Here is an 8,401-nt window from a genome sequence, read left to right as displayed (position 1 = left end):
TCTTAATCAAATATTGGAGAAACACTAATTTTTTTAACTAAATAATATTTTAATCACATATTTTGCGACCAATTTTTCTTTAATAAATGGTATTACAAACTTTTTGGAATAAATTTCATAGGCTCCGGTTACTAACTAAATAGTTGAATTATTTGGGCATTGATTTTAAACACATACATGTGTAATAAATAATAGAATGCATGATAATTAATATATTATTTTTATGTATGAATCAATTTAGATAATATATTTCTATGAACTTATATATAAAACATTTCTTGCACGAAATGAGAATCATGACTCACTAGTTTTTAAAGTGAAAACTATAATATAATTAAATATTGAGAAATTTAGATTCTGATTAACGACTAATCATATTTCTCAATAATTACTTGAATAATATTATTAACTAGGAAAAATTCAGCTTTCAGTATAATAGGATATCTATTGAATTCTATTTTCTTTTTGCACAATAATTTCCATTTAATTATGAGAGAAAAAATAAATATAAATATAAATACTCAAATTATATTACACATATTCACATATATATACAAAATCTCTAAAGTTTTTTTATATAAATATCTGAATTTGGATTTTAGTAGCCGTCGAAGATTTGTCTTCTAGTGTTAGGTATAAAGTATTTCACTTTCCTTCCTTTCCCAACTTGAAAATATAAAACAATTAATACTTTACCTGGTGGATTGGAATACACAATTTCAAAATTGCCAAAGCAAACATGAAACAGAAAAGGAAGCACTCCATCTAGGGCACAACTGCATAAATAGCTTGCATTATTAGTTTAATATTAAATACTATATTATTAAAAAATAAAAACTCGCTTTTCTTTCTAAAAAGTGTCTCCTCAAGATCTTCATAAGAAGGTGCAGTAAAATTCTGAGCAAACCATACATTTGATAGTGTTAAAATGATTTCACATTCTGGTTTAAAAAGTTTACCATTTCTTGTTTGGGTCGTCTCTCTTGGTGCCTGTTAATTGAGATGGGAGAAGAGAGAAGAGAAGAAATAAAACCAGGTAGGTCTTTTGGTTCTCTTGTATTGTATGTTATTTAGCTTTTGGTTTGTGAAAATAATTGTTATTCGTTTTGTTGTATGCAAAGGTTTCTAGCTATATATATATATATATATATATATATATAAAACACCCACATTATATAAATATATATATATAAAATACCCACATTATATAAATAACCCAACGTATTTCTTAATTTTTTGATACTAATCTATTAAGGGAGCAATGGTTAGAGACTTGTAAAAATCAAAAGGAGGAATGAGTTCGTTAAGCATTCTAAATCAAACTGATAATATACATATTTATAATGCTAATTGAATTTGTCTTAGTCATCTATTTGATGGTTACTACAGCTAATATAATGGCTTGTGCTTTTTGTTTAGAGATTATATTAATTAATTCCCACCATCCAAGTCTCTCAAATTTCAAGTTACATTAGTTCATTTCTTATCGAATATATTGAATATGATATTATATTAAAAAAGTCAAAGTATTTCAGAAAGCTAATGCAGAGATATAATATATTAAGATTTTTATATTTTTTATTAAAATAATTTTTTAATATGTATTTATTGTGTACATATGTATAATATAGAATATTTATTCTCACTGTCAATTGTATATAAAAAGTGATGTACAGAGAGATTATCTATTATATATTAAAAAGATTCCAATTTCTAAGTATGCATTTGTCGTATGTATAGAATTATTAAATATTTATTTTCATAGACAACTGTGACAGACATTTTCGCATATTTTATTATCTAAAATTTTAGTTGCTTGAAATAATATAAATTTTGTATTTATCATAGATTTGTCATCTAGCTAGTGTTTACACACAATAAATGAATATCCAATTCGATTTTGTTTTTGTTCATGCTTATATTGAATACAGAAAATACCTTGCATTTTGAGAAAAATAAAAGATCAATGAGGCTCTAGATCTATGGTGGAATTGGTAAAGGGGAAAAAAAAAGAAATTGACAATACTTTTAACTAATTAATTAATTAGATATATAGATGCTACCTACACTAGTACAATAATTTGTAAAGGCATAATAAAATGATTATGCAAGAAAATTTATGTCCCACTTTTTGGTTCCTTAATCAATTTAATTCTATTTGGCAATCATAGGATTGAAATAATTATGTAAGAGATAACATTATAAATATAGGGGTGGTTCCAATGCTAAACAACAAAAAGTAACTAAATATAAATGATTAAAAATGGAATTATAATGGATTGAGAAATGGTTTGTTTACTCCTTTCCCCACAATGGAATTATAATTGAATCATAATATATATGAACCAATTGAAGATAGATCACAAGTAAGCAGACAGATTTACTAAAAAATATTCTTTAAAACAAAATAATATTATAATTTTTAAAGATCACAATGATTAAGAATTATGGTAAAATAGATCAGCTGAAACTAATTTCAAAGGAAATATATAAATTTCGTGTAAAAGAAAAGACGTGCAATTTGAGTAGAATAACGAAAAAAATAAAACAGTCTGACATTTTTTAAAATAAAATAAAAATAAATTTCATTACATTATAATTATTGTTCTATTGTAAGAAGTATAGTAATAAAAAAAATATTTTTATTGGTACTTTAAATTTTTTATATAATTTATAATTATAATAACTATATATTTAATTTATTAACTTATTACTCAATTTTACACATATATATTATGATACTCTTATAATAAATTTGTTACATACAAAAGATATTTATGTAAAACTAACATTTGATTAGCAACAGGAAAAAAGTGTTTTATGTATTTTGATTTATGAAAAAATTATATGTGAGAATATTCGTTGTATGAATTTATAAAAGAATAAATTATTTATATTTTTAAAATAGTCTGTAATACACATATTCACATATATTAACACCTTAAATTTAAACTATTTGTTACATATCATATAGATACTTTTAGTAATTTGTTGTAACATATACTTTCCCATATTGAAACACTTCAAAGTTTAGGCTGTTAAACCTATCAATAACCATTCTGCCTTCTTCTTCTGTTTACTGCAGCATAATGAAGACAAGATCAATAAGACCAGGCTCCACTAGTATGCATGTCATGTCACCAGGGAAAAAAAGGGAAAAGAGAAAAGAAATCAACAATTTAATTGAGAAGGTAGACATTAATTAGGAAGTCAGATATGTAGGTCAGAAAAGCTTGTTGGATTACAAAACAGAAACAGCAAGTACAAGTGGCCTGAACTATCTGATGCCATCAGGCAATCCCCAGTACACCCAAACTAAGGGCCTTTGTGCTATTAATTAGAGTGTAGTAAGAGAGAAAATAACAGGGAAACCTTATAATTAATCAATACAGGCTATGAAATCTACTAAACGATTTACTGGATTTGCATAGTAGATTATCAGCAAAGTTGCTGCATTCTCGCGAACATATATGATAGAATTCACAGGAAAACAGAATTTACAGCAATACAGCAACAAACAAAGATCCCACAAGCAGACTCCATATTTGTTGTACGAGTAAGAAAGCAAAAATCTTTGAAGTATGCAAAATTTAAGGAATGATTGGTACAAACAAAAGCACTTCAAAAGGCTGTCTCACTAAAAAAACCTTGCTGGAAAGAACTTACCAGGAAAGAGCATCAAGGGGAAAAAAAAGGTACAACTATGTAAGTATAGTGTCCATAAGATGTCAATTACTTTCAGAAAAATATAAGGTTATGCAGCCAATTATTACATTCATTCTCAATAAAGACACAAATATCATCGTCAGAGCTGCCAAGTTTTGCCCAAGCTTGTGCTGTAGAATTGGAAATGAAATATGCATTGGCAGACCCAGCAAGGAAGAATGCAAATAATTAACATCACGCACTTTAATTTTTAACATGCTTTTGAGTATGCACACTTTACTTTCTAATATACTTGATTAATTCTCACTTTAATTGTGATAATAATTTCCTCTTATTTTAATAACTTTTATTCTTATTCTTTACATGTCTAATTTAATTTTTCAGATATAATTGTATGTATTTAATTAAAAACTAACGTGTTTCGCAATTTAATAAAAATTATTAGATAAACTAAATTCAACAAACTGAAAATGAACAGTAAAAAAAAAAAAAAAAAATTGAACACTAAGAAAGTAATGAAAAATAGTTATTAATTATTGAATGGCAATTTGAAGTACTTCAATAATAGGTAAATCAAATTGAACAAAACTAACATTAGAAAAAAAATATTAAGAATAACAAATCGTAATTTAATTATAAAATTATAAAATTATAATCTTATGATAATTTAATTGTGAAATTAATAAATTATTACATTAATACTATTTACAATTTTATTTTCATTAATCAAAATAGAAATTAAAGACTTCTGATAATTTAATTTTCAACTAAATTTTTTTTATCAAATATCATATATGGAATTTATAAAGTTACACTTGTAAGTTTTTTATTTGTGATATAAATATTGTAATGATGATATTAAATTTACTAAATTTTAATAATTTAACAAATTACAAAGAAACTTATAAAATTTTAAAATATATTATAATAAACTTATTAAGAATTTAAAATTACTTATTAAATTTTTTTACTCTTATATCTTAGTTTATTGAAGCTCTTATTATAATTATGTATAAGAAATTAGAATATCATAAAAGATTTTATTATAGTTTATTTTTATATTAATATTATTTGACTCGTTATTAATAATAAAAATAAAATAATATCGTAATTTTAATTTCAAGAATTAGGAACCTATTAATATATTATATCATAATGGGAAATAGTAATTTTCTTTTGAAAGTAACTTTAAAATATTAATGAAATAATTACTTAAATTTTGATAAAAGGGTGAAATAATATATTAAACAAACCTCAAACAGGTTATAGTATATTATTAAAAGATGAAAGATCAACACAACCTCATAGTAATTTATCCTAAAAAGATTATATATCTAGTATATAAATATACATAGAGATTTTATTTTATGTTTAGTTACAAATATATGTGCAAATATATGAGCAATTTCATAATTATAATATTATATTCTTGATTGTTAATTTTATTAGTCAATATTACGCATATATGTATTATGAAATCTTTGACGGGTTCATAGGTACATGAGTTATGCATAAAAAATTTATTTAGTATATATATATATAAATATATATAGATTTTATTTTATTTTTTGAAATATAGATTTTATCTTTTTAGACTTTACTTAAATCAAAATAAACACAGTCGGGCTAGCCATGTAAGTACATATACAAGGTTTTCAGAATCTGTATTCAAATATTATCTATTTTATGGATTTTAGTGGCCGTCAAAGCTTTGTCTTGTAGTGTTAACTTGTTAGGTATAGAATGTCTAACTTTCCTTCCTTTTCCTGCCTCCTTGGAAATATAAAACAATTTATACTTTTTACCTGGTGGATTGGAATATACAATTCTAAAGTTTTCGAAGGCAAAGTTGAAAATGGAAAAGGATGAATTCTATCTAGGGCTATTGCATATGCAGTTTGCATTATTAACCCATTATAATCCTATGTGATTATCTTTTTCCCCTTGTTTTTTTCTTTTTTATTAATTAAAAAATGCATCCTCAAGATCTTCAATAGAAAGGTACAGTAAAATTCTGATCCGACCATACATTTTCTTGTGTAAAATGATTTCATTTTCTTGTTTCGGCTTCACCATTTCTTGTTTAGCTTCTGTCTCTTGGGTGCCCATATTGAGCTCGATCGAAGAAATGGGAGATCACAATAATGAAAAATTAAAGAACAGAAAAGAAATTATATAAAACCAGGTACATAGACATATTCTTTTGCTTCTACTTTTGTGATTTAATATCTTTTGGTTTCTCCAAATAATTGTTATGGGTTTGTTGTATTCTGAATACTAATGCAAATATTTCGATATGATTCTGTGTTGGAGAACTCAAAACCCACATTATAGTCAACCAAACATATCTGTTATTTGGTTAATTTTTGATACTGATCCATTAAGTTAGCTTTGGTAAAGATTATAGAACAGATTAGGAGGAATGAATTCGTTATCATTCCATATCAAACTGAAGACACATATATATGATTTTGCTAGCTGAATTTATCTTAGTGATGTATGAAATGGTTCCTACAAGTAATAGCTTGTGCTTTTTTTTTTTTTAATTAGAAATTAGATTAATTCCTACAGTCCAAATTTCTAAAATTTCTACTTACATTAGTTGATCTGTTATCAAATATATTGGATATGATATTATATTTGAAAGTTAAAATATCTCCAAAAGTCGGTACAGCAAGAGAATCAATTAAGATTTTTATGTTCGTATTATCGAAATAATTTTTAGTATATATCTGTTATATATATATATATATATAAAATATAGAATTTTTATTTCACTGTTAGTAGTATATATATGATATATCAAGATGATTCCAAACATGTATTTGTTGTATATATATAAGCTATTAAGTGTATATGTACATAGACAACTATGATCACATATTTGCAATTATAATTATCTTAAATTTTAGTTATATGAAATATGTAATTTTATACTTTTTCAGTTGTTATTGATTTAAATAGATTTTTCATCTATCTAGTCTTTGTTTCCCACTTTTTGATTTTTCAGATAATTTAATTGTAGTTAGCAATTATAGGATTGAAACTCATTTATAAGAGATCAAGATTATAAATATATGGAGGTTCCAATGAAAAACAATAATAAGTAGCTAAAGGAAATTGTTAAGATGGAATTCTGAGAAATGGTTAGTTTATTTGTCCACCAATACAATGTAATATGATATCATTTTCCCACATTTGAATGGGATCATATTATTTGTGAGTCTGTGAATCAGTCAATACATTTGAATAAAATCATAGTATTTGTATGATTCTATGAATCAGTTGAATATATATATAGTCAATTATTGTACCTAAATTTCAGGGAGAACCAGCTACTTCTAGATTCGAGCCACATTTCACTCCTTATAAAATACATATTTGTATATTAAAATAATATTTTTTTATTAATAAACATGTAAGCACATTATTATATGCATTTATAGAGAAATAAATGATTTATATATTTAAAGTCAACTGTGACATACATATTCGCATATTTTAACATGCTAAATTTAAGCAGTTCAAACATTGCTAATTTAGACTTATATATAAAAATAATCAATTTTTTATTTAACCAATGTTTGTCACGTAGTATTGTATATATAAAATTTAATATGATTCTCTATGTTCAATGGTAATTAATTATAAGAATAGAAATTAGAAAAGATAGATTAGTAAACAAAGAAGAGGAAAAGGGTTCCTTCCAAGTAGGTCTATATTGTTTATAAATGCATTATAGCATCATTGTATAATATCTTGCATGTCCACAAGCATTTCACATCTTTTTATCTTCATTTTTCCATGAGTATAATCTTAAGTCAGGATGGTTTCATCCTGATCAAACCTGACATGTCTTCTAGTTTAACAAGTCAATTTTCATTAGCTAAGCCTACCAATAACTGTTGTGCCTTATTCTTCTGTCTACTGCAGCATGCTGAGTGAGCATTCAAGCACAAGATTAGTCAAGCCAGGCTCCAATAGTATGTTACAATACACCATGAAAAAGAAAAGGGTTAAATGAAACTAATCAACCAATATTATACATAGAAACACAAAGAATATAGATGCTAACCTGTACTCTACACAGAGAAAGGAAAGTGGAAGTTATGTATGTATGGGAAAAGCTTTATGTATGTATGAGAAGAGCTTCTTGGATTCTCTCCCAACTAAACATTACTTCTGGTTATCTAATGCAATTACTGCAATGAGCCATAAAAATTACTATACGAAATATCCCACAAGTAGGCTCCATATTCTCTGTATGAGTAAGAAAGCATATATTCTTGTAGTATTGCAATATTTTTCTTATAAATTATAGTTATTGTGATTAAAAAATCTCTCTAAATGTCTTGTTTATATGTTCCCAGAGGATCACCGCTATTGTAGTTATGAATTTTTTTAAATAAATTATAGTTATTTTTATTTCTGGATCTGTCTAAATCGATTTGAATTTTTAAATTTATAAATATAATTTTTAGTTTAGGTCGGTTCAAAATACGAATCTGAAACTCTTATTATATTTTAGACAGACTTAGAAATATTATTTTTTTTGAGACCTATCTAATAAGTCCAGCCGGCTAGAAAAATTATAAATAAAGATTTATATATTTTTAGAAATAGACTGGATTTAATTAAAATTTTACACTGGTATTAGACGGATCAGGCCGGACTTAGACCAAAACTAAAAGAATTCAAGCTGGACCAAGCCCGGCCCAAATATTGAAGAGTTCTA

General features: G+C 25.2%; 1 long non-coding RNA gene across 1 annotated transcript; it reads left to right on the top strand.

Moving 5' to 3' along the window:
* Nucleotides 1–5,272: 5,272 nt before the first annotated feature.
* LOC125370689 lies at nucleotides 5,273–8,091 on the top strand. Its single transcript, XR_007216735.1, has 2 exons — nucleotides 5,273–5,851; nucleotides 7,600–8,091. It is a non-coding gene; the product is annotated as an uncharacterized LOC125370689 (long non-coding RNA).
* Nucleotides 8,092–8,401: the final 310 nt, after the last annotated feature.

Source organism: Ricinus communis, chromosome 7 (assembly GCF_019578655.1).
Source record: "Ricinus communis isolate WT05 ecotype wild-type chromosome 7, ASM1957865v1, whole genome shotgun sequence".
NCBI classification, from domain to species: domain Eukaryota; kingdom Viridiplantae; phylum Streptophyta; class Magnoliopsida; order Malpighiales; family Euphorbiaceae; genus Ricinus; species Ricinus communis.
The sequence above is the reverse complement of the archived record's forward strand: the minus strand, read 5'-3'. Positions and strand labels throughout refer to the sequence as shown.